This window comes from Bombina bombina, chromosome 6 (genome assembly GCF_027579735.1).
Source record: "Bombina bombina isolate aBomBom1 chromosome 6, aBomBom1.pri, whole genome shotgun sequence".
Taxonomy (NCBI): Eukaryota; Metazoa; Chordata; class Amphibia; order Anura; family Bombinatoridae; genus Bombina; species Bombina bombina.
In genome coordinates, this window is record NC_069504.1 from 856,043,426 (window position 1) to 856,058,187 (window position 14,762).

The 14,762-nt window shown below is 34.0% G+C and overlaps 2 non-coding genes across 2 annotated transcripts; both read left to right on the forward strand.

Annotated features, from left to right (window-relative positions):
• Nucleotides 1-2,389: 2,389 nt before the first annotated feature.
• TRNAG-GCC (transfer RNA glycine (anticodon GCC)) lies at nucleotides 2,390-2,460 on the forward strand. The gene has a single exon. It is a non-coding gene; the product is annotated as a tRNA-Gly (tRNA).
• An 11,617-nt stretch (nucleotides 2,461-14,077) lies between these two features.
• TRNAG-GCC (transfer RNA glycine (anticodon GCC)) lies at nucleotides 14,078-14,148 on the forward strand. The gene has a single exon. It is a non-coding gene; the product is annotated as a tRNA-Gly (tRNA).
• The last annotated feature ends 614 nt before the right edge of the window (nucleotides 14,149-14,762 follow it).

The window sequence follows — 14,762 nt, forward strand, 5'->3', positions numbered from 1 at the left end:
TGAAAATTCAACTTTTAAGATCCATATAGGCAATCAAATATTATTCTAATTATTTGAAGATTGTAGCGGAAAACCAATTAATTTAACCATGATGCTTTTGTCCAAAAAATAACAAGATGACCAAAAAAAATATGTATTTAACGATTTTTTTTTAATGAACGTTTAACAAAAAAATTAAATCGATAGGGCTTGAACTGGATTCATTCTTCTCTATTTTCTTTAAACCGCATTTGATTCCTTTAAAAAGAAAAAAAATATATATAAATTTTAAAAGGGGAAAAGCACAGACTAATTAAAAAAGGTATTGGTTAAAACTAGAATAAAATATACTAACATGAGAAATATCTAGCAACAAGGCTATTCCGAACTTCGACTCCACCAGCGGTGGAATCTCTTGAAGCATCAAGATCTTCATTGTTTTCATTATTACTGAGGACAGTGACATCCACATCTCCATCTTGCAGCGCTATGTTGTGCAAAATGCAGCACACCAAAATGATATCTGATACCTTGCACGGGTCATATTGCAGCACTCCACCGGATCTATCTAGACACCTAAATCTAGTTTTTAATAAACCATAGGTGCGCTCAATGGCTGACCGAGTGCTCCGATGAGCATCATTATATTTTTTCTGAGCGTCGGTTCTTGGATTTGTGAATGGCGTCATGAGCCAGTGCCGACAAGGATATCCACTGTCTCCTAACAAAGAAAAAGATTGTAAATAAATTAGAAAACATTTACAATAAAATAAGAAAAAGTCAAAAATAAAATGTGAAATAGACTATCAAATAAAGGAATAATATACATACTGACCTAATAGCCATCCATCAGGCATCTCTGCCGACTCAAACATCCGATAAAGTGCCGACTGTTGAAGAATATAAAAGTCATGACATGACCCAGGAAAATTTGAGCGGACACTCATTATTTTGAGCTTTGCATCACAAACCATTTGTACATTTAAGGAATGGTTATGTTTCCGATTTCTAAACTGCTCCTCTTTGTGTTGCGGAGGTCTCAATTGGATGTGTGTACAATCAATAGCGCCTAAGACATTGGGCATACCGGAAACTTTAAAAAAATTAGTCTTCAAACTTTGCCAACCTTCAGCATTAGTAGGGAAATGAATAAATAATTTTAAATGCTTCAAAATAGCTTTGAGCACATGTGTCAGATGCCTTGAAAAAGAAGGTTGACTGAGGCCCACAACTATACTACTGACAGATTGGAAAGACCCAGTAGCCAAAAAATGGATAACTGCCAATAATTTTATCATTCCTGGAAGAGCATGTGTCCTTCCTGTCTTTGGGTCGATATCAGCCTCAATTAGATGATACAAATTAATTATGGACTGTCTATTCAGTCGGAATCTTCTTTTTATTTCGTGGTCAGAAAGGGCTTCCAAACCAATTCTTAAACGAAAAATTCTTGGAACCCTTCTTCTTGTTTCTGGATCCGCATCTTGCTCTGCGACCTGTTGTGGGCGACTTCTGTTTCGAGAAACAGCAATAACCGCAAGAAAAAGGAAATTTTCCATTGCAAACAAGAACCAAAAACAACTACTTGCGCTTTTCCACTATCTCGCAACCTCAAAATTGGTGAATATAGAAAAAGTGAATATGACATGCGACAATTTTGATAAATACAAGATAATTGCGAATAAAAAAGGGCGTGTATGAAAAGGGTATACATGTAATAGAAGTATTAGGCATTTCCAGACAATTGATTCTCAAAATTCGAAACTTGCGAGTGAACATAAGTCACTTTATTCGCATATCAGAGAAATAGAGACTTTTCTGGCGCATCAACTTTAATAAATATGTCGATATAATGTTAACTTTCATTTTATGAGAATAATATGAGAATTTTCATATTCGGTGCTTGATGTATCTGTTGCTCACTCGCTAATAGGGATGGCACATAAAATGTTGTTTTATTGAGTACAATAACATGAGTCAACTGATAATATTTTATACTTCAATGCCTATTTAAACAGTTTTATTTATGTATTTATTAAATTGTATTAATACTGGTTCCTTTTTGGTGTTGTATCACAGAAAACGCTAAATTCAATTAATGTGTAAATAGAAATTTGCAACTAAATATTATTTTTAAGTATTTTACTTTTATTTAACTTTTATTCATAAATGAATCACACACCTTAAAGAACTTTAAAAGGAACCATTTTCTGTATATTTCATAGTAACTATAAGGTATATTAGTAACTAAAGTTCGATTGCTTATAGATAGTATGGATTCATGATTTTAAAAAAAAATAAAAATAAATAAAAAATAATAATAATAAAAAAAATAGATAAAACAAACGGTAACAAAAAAATATTGCATGAAAAAAATATGATGAACAAAATTTCGAGATCTCATATGTAAGCATTGGTGGTTCAGTGGTAGAATTCTCGCCTGCCACGCGGGAGGCCCGGGTTCGATTCCCGGCCAATGCAACATGTGTTTTTTTTTTTGTTTTTTTTTAACATATACTTTTAACGTAATGTATCACATTCCTATACATTCCCATACTCGCCTACAGATTCCCGGCCAATGAATATGTTTTATTTTCCCCATAATCTTCAAACTTTGTTTACGCCTGGAGATTAAACTTCATATTTTCTAGGACATCTACTATTGATTCAAACGACTATTTTAACTGGGAAGTCAAATTTGATTCTAGTCCAGTAAAAATTGTTGAAGTATGATATTTTTTATTATTTACCTTATTAACCTATGATACCTTAATATTTGTATCATTATTATTTGTATCTCATGTGACACCATGAATTACAATATAAATTAGATTGATAAAGACAGCTAGTTGTATAATCTGGAGTCCTCATATATACAATTTGTATATATGAGGACTCCAGATTATAATAATTCTTAACGATTATGTACATTGACATAATGTAAGGCAGATAAACTGCATGGGATCAGCTGAATAACTAAAGGTTATTTAATTGAAAGAACAGTGTTGATTTCATTTTGCTATCAGTTATGCAGCTACATGTTATGAAACAAGAGATATTAACATGCTGAAAAAAATACATATTACAAATTACCCAGTTAGGCAGCAACAATGTTGTTATATAAACGAGGTTAATAAATGTCATAACTTATAAATCGGTGTGAAAAACACCACAGTATAGCACTGACAAACATTAGTTACTAAAAATAGTAAGACGTTCTGAACAAGGGTGGCTTGAAATGCGATGTATTAGTAAAATTGAGGCTGCAGTATCGCCCATTGCAATGAGGTAAAACATCAGTAAAAGTTAAGGACCCTTCACTCGCATTCTCTAGAACAGATGCTGCAGTTTATTTCCTATGTGATTTGTGTGTGGCCTGTAAGCGCGGGAACAGTAGATGAGATTCCGCTTGTGTTATCTTCACAACCAGTAGACTTGATAGAACCTGAAGCTACAAATAAATGTGTTTTGCACTCCAAGTGTCAATTCAAGTAAAAATTTGTATTTTTGCATGAAAGTGGTTAAATAAAAGGAAAATAGATACTTCTGTGCCTCATATTCCCTGATATTTCTCACACATACTTGTAATTACATTGCAACAGTCAAAAAAAAAAAAAAATAGATCCATGATCTCATAGAATCATGGGCATCATGAATATAGATTTAATACTAACATTATATTATATACACTGTCTCTGGATGAGCATTTTTGTCTTAGTTTCATGAGACAGGTAATTGGTTTAGGATTTAGAATTGCCACTGTGGTTAAGGTTAATAGAGCCCACAGCCCAGGGACAGCAATAATAGACCAGATTTGTTGACAAAACATTTACAATCCTGTTTAGGAACCAGATACTGGACACAAGTCAGGGCACAATTTGCACAGGTGTCAAACCTTAACAAACAATAAAATCGTCCACATCAAAGGTAGAGCAGAACAGAATAGCCCTCTGTCATTGTTTTTGTTACACTGATATAACCTATTACACTGAATAAAAATAAGTACTTAAATATTATATATAGAACATTACTTTGTAATGTATTATTGACTGAGGATTGTCAAGTATTAGTCGGTGGTCAGATGTAAAGAGAATTTTGTGACTTTATTTTCTCTTCACAACCATTTTTCATTCAAATGTTTTTTTATCTAGACGGAGAATACAAAATCTCTGTAAAGTTGTCAGGGTTGTAATCCAATCAGTAAGTAATGCAATTTTTGACCATTCTACCTACATATTTCATACCACTGATATTTATTTTATATAAAGTCTTAAAGGGACACTGTACCCATTTTTTTCTTTCTTGATTCAGATAGAACATGTAATTTTAAATAACTTTCTAATTTACTCCTATTATCACCTTTTCATCATTCTCTTGCTATCTTTATTTGAAAAGCATGAATGTAAGTTTAGAAGCCTGACCATTTTTGGTTCACAACCTGGGTTGTACTTGCTGATTTATGGCTAAATGCACCCACCAATAAGCAAGCGCTATCCAGGGTCCTGAACCAAAAAATGGCTGTCTCCTTAGCTTATAGATGCCTTCTTTTTCAAATAAAGATAGCAACAGAATGAAGAAAATTTGATAATAGGAGTAAATTAGAAAGTTGCTTCAAATGTCATGCTCTATCTGAATCATGAAAGAAAAAAAATGGGTTTAGTATCACTTTAAGTATTATGGTATTGTATTTGTTTATTGCATAGGTCAAGTCAGAGAGCCCATCCTTATCACCTAATGGGTTATATATCTATTTTATATATTCATTTGACTTGCACAAGCAGCAGCCTCTGGGCATGGCAAGATCAGCAATGAGGAACTTATGTTATTCAAATCCTTGGCAAAATCATGTAATTGGGTACATACATTATTAAAATCCAGGAAAACACCCAATAAGGGTTAAAATTATTTTACTCTTTTTATTTATTTTTTTATTTATATGTTTTTTTGCATTTGATAAGATCAATGAATAAAACGTTCTCCAGAATTTGCGCATTTATTCTAAATGTGTTTTGATTCCTCTTGGAACGTCTGAGAAAAGATAACACTCAGAATGTGATGTTTTAAAATGTGCTATTAATGTCGTTGTCACTTCGGAGACATCTTAAAAGCTGCTCAGTAAACGTTAAAAGTGACTGAAAATCATTGTTCTTTAATGTGATTGTGCCCTTTCTAATCGCCACCAAAGCCATCGATTTCCTGATTGAATGGTATAAGGTTAACTGGTGAGAATCAGGGGCGTATTAAGGCATAGGCCAACGAGGCCGGTGCCTAGGGCAGCAGATTTTTAAGGGGCAGCAGAATTTTGAGTCCCTAGGGACACTCTACTGAACTCAGGGCCGATTGGCTAAATCAACCAATTACAAATGACTTAAATGGCTGGCCCGGCTATTGCTATCCTATGGGATTGTATGTGGGTGCTCATGACGTGGTGACAGTGGAGGCGAAGCTCACTTGCGCAGCCTGGCCTGGACTGAGAGGGAATGCGGTATTCTTCCTGGATCCACCGCGTGATTGAGACTGACACAGACTACACAGTGCAGTGTGCACTACAAAGTGACCACTGTGAAACAGCATATGCCTTTCTCCCTTCAATACATCTTCATTAGGCATTAAAATACTTAAACGGATTAGTCACTAAATACTTGTACATTTACTGTTTGTCTATCTGTCATAAATGCAAAGAATAAGTATTTATTGCTGAATCTATACAACTATCTGACTTAAAACACAACTGAAAATATGTTGTATGCATTTAATACATTCAGAAACAATACAAGTATATACTTTATTATGATTGTATCATGTGACTTTATCCCCTAGGATACAATTCCTAAACCTATCATAACTACTAATGTATTTTTTAAGTACTTTTAAAGGCCAGTGTGTGTGTGTGTGTGTGTGTGTGTGTGTGTGTGTGTGTGTGTGTGTGTGAAAAGAGTGAATGCAAGCCCTGGTGAACATCTACTTAAAAAGACATTTTTTTAATTTTTTACACCCTGCCCCAAAAATATTATGTCTAAAAAAAAAGGCCTTAAACCTGGGGTGGGGTGTGGGGGGCAGCAGAGTTTTGAGTGCCTAGGGCAGCACAAAACCTAAATACGCCCCTGGTGAGAATTAAATAGTGAACATAGCAATGTAAAACCAACTCTGCTTTGTTTGATCAAAGCACAAAAAACGTAAAATATAACAGAAGCTGTCAGCACTAAATGCATCTGGGATTTGGGATTATGGACACACTTTTCAAGATAGTTCTTACTTCTCTGGTTGCAAATTGGAATGACCACATAGCATCAGCAAAACTTTGAAAGGTTTGGTTTAGATAGAATAATAGATCACCGTTTTATCTTGGTCAGAGAATTTGAGTTATAGAAATACCCATAATGCATTGCATGTAGAACTTCTTCAACCCATCAAAATACACAAAACTTTCCTATCTTGACAAAATGTTATCAGTGCTGGAATTGCTGCTATTTCTGCTCATCTGTCATAACAAAATATATTATAATTGCAACTTTCTGATACCTGTAGTATTTTTTTGCTTTAGGTTTTATGGGGTCAAAGGACCACAACACACAGTAGAAAAGCATAATCAGTAAATGCACAATAACACTTTATAGGCATAATAATTACAGGACCAGTGTTTTTCAGATGATTAGAATGTTGGTCTTTGGTATGTTGCTTCATCCAAATAACTTTTCAATTCTATGAATTAGTAATCAATTTAAAATAAAGTTTAAAATACCCAAAGGCTTGTGGAGAGGAGTGTATTCCTTTAAATAAAACAACTATATTATATCATTTTTATTAAAAAGGTATGAAAGGAATAGTTTAGACAGAATTGCAGAAACAAAAGCTTTAGCTAAGCTTTACAGAGTCTGAGAAAGGTGAGGAATGGTCTAAGAACAGGACAACCTCTTGTGGAACCCATGTAGTGGGATCAAACAGAACTGAAAGTGTCAGGATGAGCAAAAGGGGCAGTATACTGAGGGCTTTTTGGTATTTATTGTGACTTTCCCAGGGACACACTTTTCATGTATGTTTGCAAATTATGGGGAGGGGGCTGTTAACCCCATCTTGCTCTTTTACATCTATTTGTCAATTCCCCACACAGTCAGTGGGAAAAAAATAATCCACGTCATGCATGCAAAAATAGATCTTGAAATGAAAGGCACATTCCAGTCAGAATTGAAATCAACATAGATTAATTCAATCTTTGAATAGAAGCAAATGTGCAATATACATGTTTTGGCAAAAATGCTTCAAGTAAAAGTTATTGCTGTTTAAGTGTTAACATTTTTCTCTGCAGTGCTTGTGAAGCATAGCTAGATATTCTCAGTGCACCAACATTTTAAATACTGCAGCTGCTCAGAGTGCCAGGGGGACTTTTGCCATGTCAGCAATTAACACATTTATTACAAGATGTTACATGCACCTTAGGCTCTCTGAGCAAGTGCTGTGTTTAAAATTCTGCTGCACGTTGCATACTTAAATATACTTTTAAAACAGCTATAGCTTTTGTTAGAAGCATTTTTGCTAATACATGTATATTACAAATGGCTTCTATTCAAAACTGAAATGCATCCATGTAGATTCCAATTTTGTCTGGAATGTCTCTTTAATATCTTTGTTCTGACATTTGGAACCTGTACTCCTAGAATTGCCACTAAAAAGATCCACACAAAAAGAACTCTCTGTCAACCAAATGTCCATTAGAGTCCTCAGATGACTTGTACTGTATGGTTAAACACTAGATACCCCATATACAGAGGTTACAAGTGAAGTACATCTAATACATACCATATCTAAGTGTATAATATAAATCGTGATTCTATGATAAAAAGCATAGCACTAATGCTAACTAACAATATACTGTATGGTCATTTGTTTGTGTGTCAGGTAACAATAGTTCAGACAGCACTTACTTCCCAACAGACAGGAAGACTAGAAAACTGCTATTCTATAACAATAAGTCTTAAATGGCAGAAACAGACTTTTGAATTGGTGGACAAAGCACCTACACTCTAGTTTAGGAAATTAAATTACCAAACCTGGACACAGGTCAGGACACACTTTGCACATAGTTACCCCCCCCCCCCCTGTACACATCAAATGATTCCTGGGAGAGAAAAACAGAGCAACCTTTTGTTATTCACTTTGTGCTTGTTTGATCTACCCAGGTATATAACACTAGACAGCATTATAATATTAATTACATTCTAGCTTCCCATCTCAGTCACTTATGTTTTAATCTGATACCCCAGCCTTCCCTCTTGCTCTGCACTGACATACTTTTTCAGATGTAGGGTAACTCTGGGAGATTAAAGGGTGAAATGGATCATAAAACGCTGTCCATCTGCACAAATCACTGACACCTACTTGGTCATTAGCTATGCACTGAGGATTTTTAGGCCACACATGCTCATGCACACACTGTTCTGTAATGTCACCAGGAAGACATATTGAGCATGTAATAAACCCTTTAATTCTCAATTTTGTTATATTTATTTAATAATCTTCATTGTTCTGTTAATCTCCCCATCTTAATGCCATCAATTATCAAATATAGTATAAAAATAATTAAACCTAATTATAACTCCAAACTGTATCATCAAAAGTATCTAAACTAAAAACAGTATACATTTAATATATTGTACCATATATATTGTTCTTGTTATATTGTAATCAGTATTGCATGCGACATACATAATTACAATAACTACATGATATATGAGGGGAGGTGAAGGGTGCTGGGAACTCTTGATTATTGGCCAAGCATATTAATAGTCTTTGGTTTAAATGTGTAGTAGCCCAGCACAACATGATATATATATATATATATATATATATATATATATATATATATATATATATATATATATATATATGTATATATATATATATATATATATATATATATATATATATGTATATATATATATATATATATATATATATATATATATATATATATATATATATATATATATATATATATATATATATATATATATATATATATATATATATATATATACACACACAGAAGCATTCACTTTCTGAAGGTTGTATCTGGAAAGCTGAGACATTTAGATCTCAGTCATTTCAGAGATATTTTAAAATGTGTTTAGCTTTTGAGTTAACCCCTTGATGGACAGACATATCTGGTTTGCATCCTAGAGAATTTGTACCTCCTTTCTAAACCATTAAATTTTTTATCATTTTTAGTAGCAGAAATGTATAGAAACAATAGCTCTGAGTTTGAAAAAGGTGCGAGAATGAAACTACAAACTGAATAATACACCTCTTGGAGATCAAAGGCGAACAAGGTGTCAAAGAAGAGCAAAAGGTTTCTGTACTGAGGATATTTGGGACTTTCCCATAGACACACTTCTCAAGACAATCTCATTCGGTTGCAAATTTTGAAGACAATAAAAAACAAAAATTGACACCAATTTGGTAATTTACATCTATTTGCCAATTTCACACACTAACCGTGGGAAAGTTTTAAAAAGGAAATCTCTCCCATAAATAACACAAAAACTCTATGTAGAAAGTAATATGTTTTTTTTTTAAAGTATAACCTTAAAATATAAATAGATTATATGTTCTTCTTCTTATTATTATTTTTATTATTTTTATTATTTTTATTATTATTATTATTATTATTATTATTATTATTATTATTATTATTAGTATTATTAATAATAATTATTTGTGCAGCCATTTCCCCACCAAGATGATATGGTTTACAGCACAAATTGGTTTACAGCACAAATACATTGATTCGTTACATAAAGAGAATATTGGTGATGGTGTTGTAAAAAAAAATAGATTTGACTCACTCTAATTGCAGAACATATTATTATTATTACTTGTATTATTTTATATTAATGTCTCACTTCATGTAGTGATAATGTTACACCATATGACATAAGAAAAAGCTCACGAAGTTCATATGCCTGCATAATTATGAGATGTGTATAATTAAGACGTGAACCAGAAAACATCTATATAAATTGGTGCAAATTTAAATTTGAGACTGTCACAAGTGTTCATAGGCTACAATAAGTAGATCCTATCTCACAACATCTGGGCATCTATGATCTAGATTCTAGGGGTGCAAGTTAGAAGTGATAGTGAGCTTGTAGGCTATTTAGGGGTTACAAGTGGAGTTCATACAAATATAACATATTAATGAACTATTGGTGAGTATTGTGTGTGTGACTTTTTGTTAGGTAACAGTGGCTTAGAATTCCATGGTACCAATGTTGTCACCTTCCAGTAGGCAGGAAGACACCATGGCTGACATGCTAATAGTGATAATTAGAATATTGAGAGTCAGGAACAGACTTCTCATTTGTTGACAAAACATTTACACATCAGTTTAGGAAGTTAAATTATCATACCTGGGCACAAGTCAGGACACACTTTGCACAGAGATGTCAACCCATAACAAACATCCAAGGATATATCTAGGGAGAGTAAAACAGTGCAGACAATCTTTTGTCATTCAGTCTGTGTTAGTGTCACCGTGATTTCACGACTGTATAATAAAGTGAATATAAACCAGAATTAACAAAATATAATTTACAATTTATTTAATAAGCCCAGACATTTTTGGCATAATTTATATTTTCATATTTCCAGCTCTCTTTTTGTTTTGCACAAGCAGATCGTGTTCTGACTAAAGTATGGGAGATCAAAAGGTGAAGCTGATCACAAAACATTGTAGCATTGGCACAAGTCACTGATACTTCTGTTATATGCATTAGACCAAAGAAGTCTTCCGATAGAATATAGATTAATAGATAGATATCATAATAGATATATAGATAGATAGATAGATAGATAGATAGATAGATAGAGACAGACATACATAGAGAGAGATATTATAGATAGAATAGAGATTATTAGATAGATAGATAGATAGATAGATAGATAGATAGATAGATAGATAGATAGATAGATGATAGAGATAGATAATAGAGATATATGATAGAGATAGATAGATAGATAGATAGATAGATAATAGAAATAGATGATAGAGATAGATAGATAGATAGATAGATAGATAGATAGATAGATAAATAGATAGATAGATGATAGATGGATAGTTAATAGAGATAGATAGATGATAGAGATAGATAGATGATATAGATAGATGATAGAGATAGATAGATAGATCGATAGATAGGTAGATGACAGATAGATGATATATAGATAGATAGATAAATAGATAGACAGACAGACAAACAAATAGGTAGATTATAATATACACAGTACATGTCTTATTTTACTTTTGCTGTCTATATGCTCTCTGCATAATATATCAGAACATATAAATGGGGGGGGGGGGGGGGGTAGCCAGATGTAGACAAATCTAGCCTTTTGATAAGTACATTGTAAGTCCCACCATCTAGAGGCCTGTGGCCTAGACCAGCCATTCACCAGTTTTTCTGTGTGGTGTTGCTCACTAATATTCAGGTTAACAGAGGCTGCTAGATTACTAACCCAGGGTGACACTGCATACAGGTGACACTAACACAATTTGAGCCATGGGTTGTACAATGTGATTTACTTATATTATCTATGTTTCTTTGTTCTCTTGGTATCTTTTGTTGACAAACAGGGATGTATACTTAGGAACCAGCCCATTTCTAGAGCACTATATGGCAGCAGTTTTACAAGAATGTTAACCATTTGCAAGATCACTAAAGCCCAGCACTATTTCCTACCATATAGTGCTCCAGATGCCTACCTAGGTATCTCTTCGACACAGAATATCATGGGGACATTTGATGATAGAAGTAATGGTATGCTCTGTCTGAGTCACAAAATATTGTTTTTAGGTTTAATTTCCCTTTAATCCGTCAGAAAATAATGGGACAAAATAATTTTATTTATTTTTTTATATTTTTTTTAAATAATTTAATTTTTTATTGAGGCATTGAGTGAAAACAACACAATAGAGAGTATGTCCAGGCACGGAACAGAAACAATAAAGAAACTGATGGAAGGTAGACAAGGGTTAAAACATTGGTGCGCTAATGTAATATTTGTTATCGTAATATCTAGTCCATAATAATTCAATATTTATAGAAAAGTAAGAGCAATGACATCGAATATATCCAGGGCAACAACAGAAGAATAACAGTTGACATAAGTTATAGTGCCACCTTTATGACCTTGAGTATAAGATAGAAAACTGTAGATATGAAACATGTGTGACTGGAACATATAGGTAAGAAGCCTCGATTTTTTTTTTTTTTAAAACAAGTAACAAGTGGTCTCTACCCCAAGATAAGAGGTATTGCATAAGCTGAAAATAGAGAGAGGTAGGGAGCTAGCTTTTGTCAGGCCTCCCGTAGGCCTGAGTGTATGGGGGGGGTGGGGAATGCAGCGGGCAAAAGCCGCTTGTTACGGAGGGGAGAGGGGAGGGCGGAGCCAGTTAAGATGTTATGAAGGTACAGACCACAGGGCTATGTGAAATGGAATGGATTTGGATAATAGGGCTTTTGAGTACACTCCTAGTAGGGTAATTCTAAATCTACGCCTCTAGTGAATTAAAGCTAGGGCATGTGAAAGGAAGGGTAGCTTCCCAGAAAGGATACAAGCAGGGGTGGCAATTATATATGTACAAAAGGTAAAGGACTACTACATGAACCCCTCTCCTGGGGAGGTGCCAACTATAGGCGATGCGGGTAAAAGGAGAAGGGATATGACCCGCAGGTAATAAATGCCGGCGGGAAAGGGAGGAGAGGGGTCAGAGGAAGGTGGTAGATAACTGAGAAAGCAATGTCCTGAAAGAGCTATGTGTCCCTCTTATACAAGCTTAAAAGGAATTAGTATAAACATAAAATATGTGGCAATACTTAGGATAGGATGTGGTATACTCTGCCCTTATAAAGAATAATGACACTATAGGGAGTTCCTATGGGTAAGACAGAGAGAGGAAGCTAGTAGTACAATGTTAATCTATCAACAACACACATTTTGACAATAATTGTATTTTATATTACTAGCAAATAGCAATTACACATTTGTGATGAAAAACTTATTTACTATACATGGGTCTGGAATATGATGATCTGGAAAACTTTCGAGGGTGTCAAGTTTTTATTGCAATACAAAAAATCAGTATATAATAATGTTGCATACTTGAGTATACAGTTAAATCATATTAATATACAGATGCTATTGTACAGATCTTCCCCCATACAAATCTATATGATCTCTAGACATTGTCTTGGGGATACAATTTAGTTGATGCTTATCAATCTCAGTGAATATTTTGACCAATTCCCAAGTGCTGTATTGAGCTTCTTCCAATTCCAAGGACATTTGTCTCTGGCTCAGTGAATCTCACTGTATCTCACAAGTAACTCGTTTTCTTGGCAGTAAATGTTGAGGTGGGCGGATTAGGGGATAGTGTTGGATACAAAAGCTCCACCTCAGAGAGCCTGGGATAGGTGAGAACAGAATAATATAGTCACCTCGTGTAGTGTGATCAAAAGACCAGAAATGTGTCACAAAGGGAGCAGCGCTGAAAACGTTTGGGACTTGAGACTTTCCCAGGGACACACTTCTCAAGGAAAGTCTTATTTGTCTGTTTGCAAAATGTGAAGACAATAAAGAACTAATTGACACCAACTTGATAATTTACCTGTTTGTCACTTTTACACACTAACCATGGGAAAAAAAACTCCATAGAGCTTTAAGTAATATTCCTTCCTATCTTTTTTGTTCGATGTGTTTATCATGTACATTAATTTAATTATGTTCATTTCTAGAAAATAGGGTCATTATTTCCGCTTCTCTACGACTGCTATAACCCAACAGTACTGCAGTGTTGTTATGAATGCATAATAGTTGGGGGGGGGGGGGGACACTCGGGAGCCAGTTGGGCAACCTCATAGATCTTTATTTTACTGCTATTTATAAGAAGATAGTCATTAGGAGGAATGAAAAAGTATTATTAAATATTATTTGGCTAAACACTGCACTTTACATTGGAATAAAAAGTGACTCATGGCAATTAGCCAGAGCACCATAACTATCTATATTGATAGGAAGTTACAGAACATACTGCATCATGGAAGCATTGGTGGTTCAGTGGTAGAATTCTCGCCTGCCACGCGGGAGGCCCGGGTTCGATTCCCGGCCAATGCAACACATTTTTGTTTAATTGTTATACATCCATTTTTAATAGTTATAATGTATCAAATTTACTTTTTACTCTGTCACCTTTTATTATTCAGCAAACTCTGGAGACTGAATTCGTAGTTTAAATAACATTAGTTTTCAGAGCAATGCAAATAATAGAAAACGTGTGGTTTTATGGATTTGCGAGAAAATAAATAAAAATAAACCATCTTTCGAATTTGCAAAATAAATATATAAAAAAATAGTTATGTATATTGGAAAAATAAATGCATGCAACCTCATTGTGGGAAGTCAAACCTGCTCGTGAGCAATTTGAATTACACTTGTAGCAAATGATGAAAGGGTTAATTATGAAAACAGTAGTGCTGATAGTTTCATTGATCTTACAGGCAACAGATGGCGGTGACTGGGATAGATTAATATATCACATATCATTGTTATTTGCCTGCCTTATACTTATATCTGAAAAATATGCTGAACTTTAATGACCCTGCTACATGCTACTTAGTGATTGTTTATATCAGAGCAGGGGCACAATGTGGCCTTCTCTTCCACGGTCCAGCTGTTACATCAATATACACAACTATAAAACCTTGACCATTTGATCTTACAACCAGCTT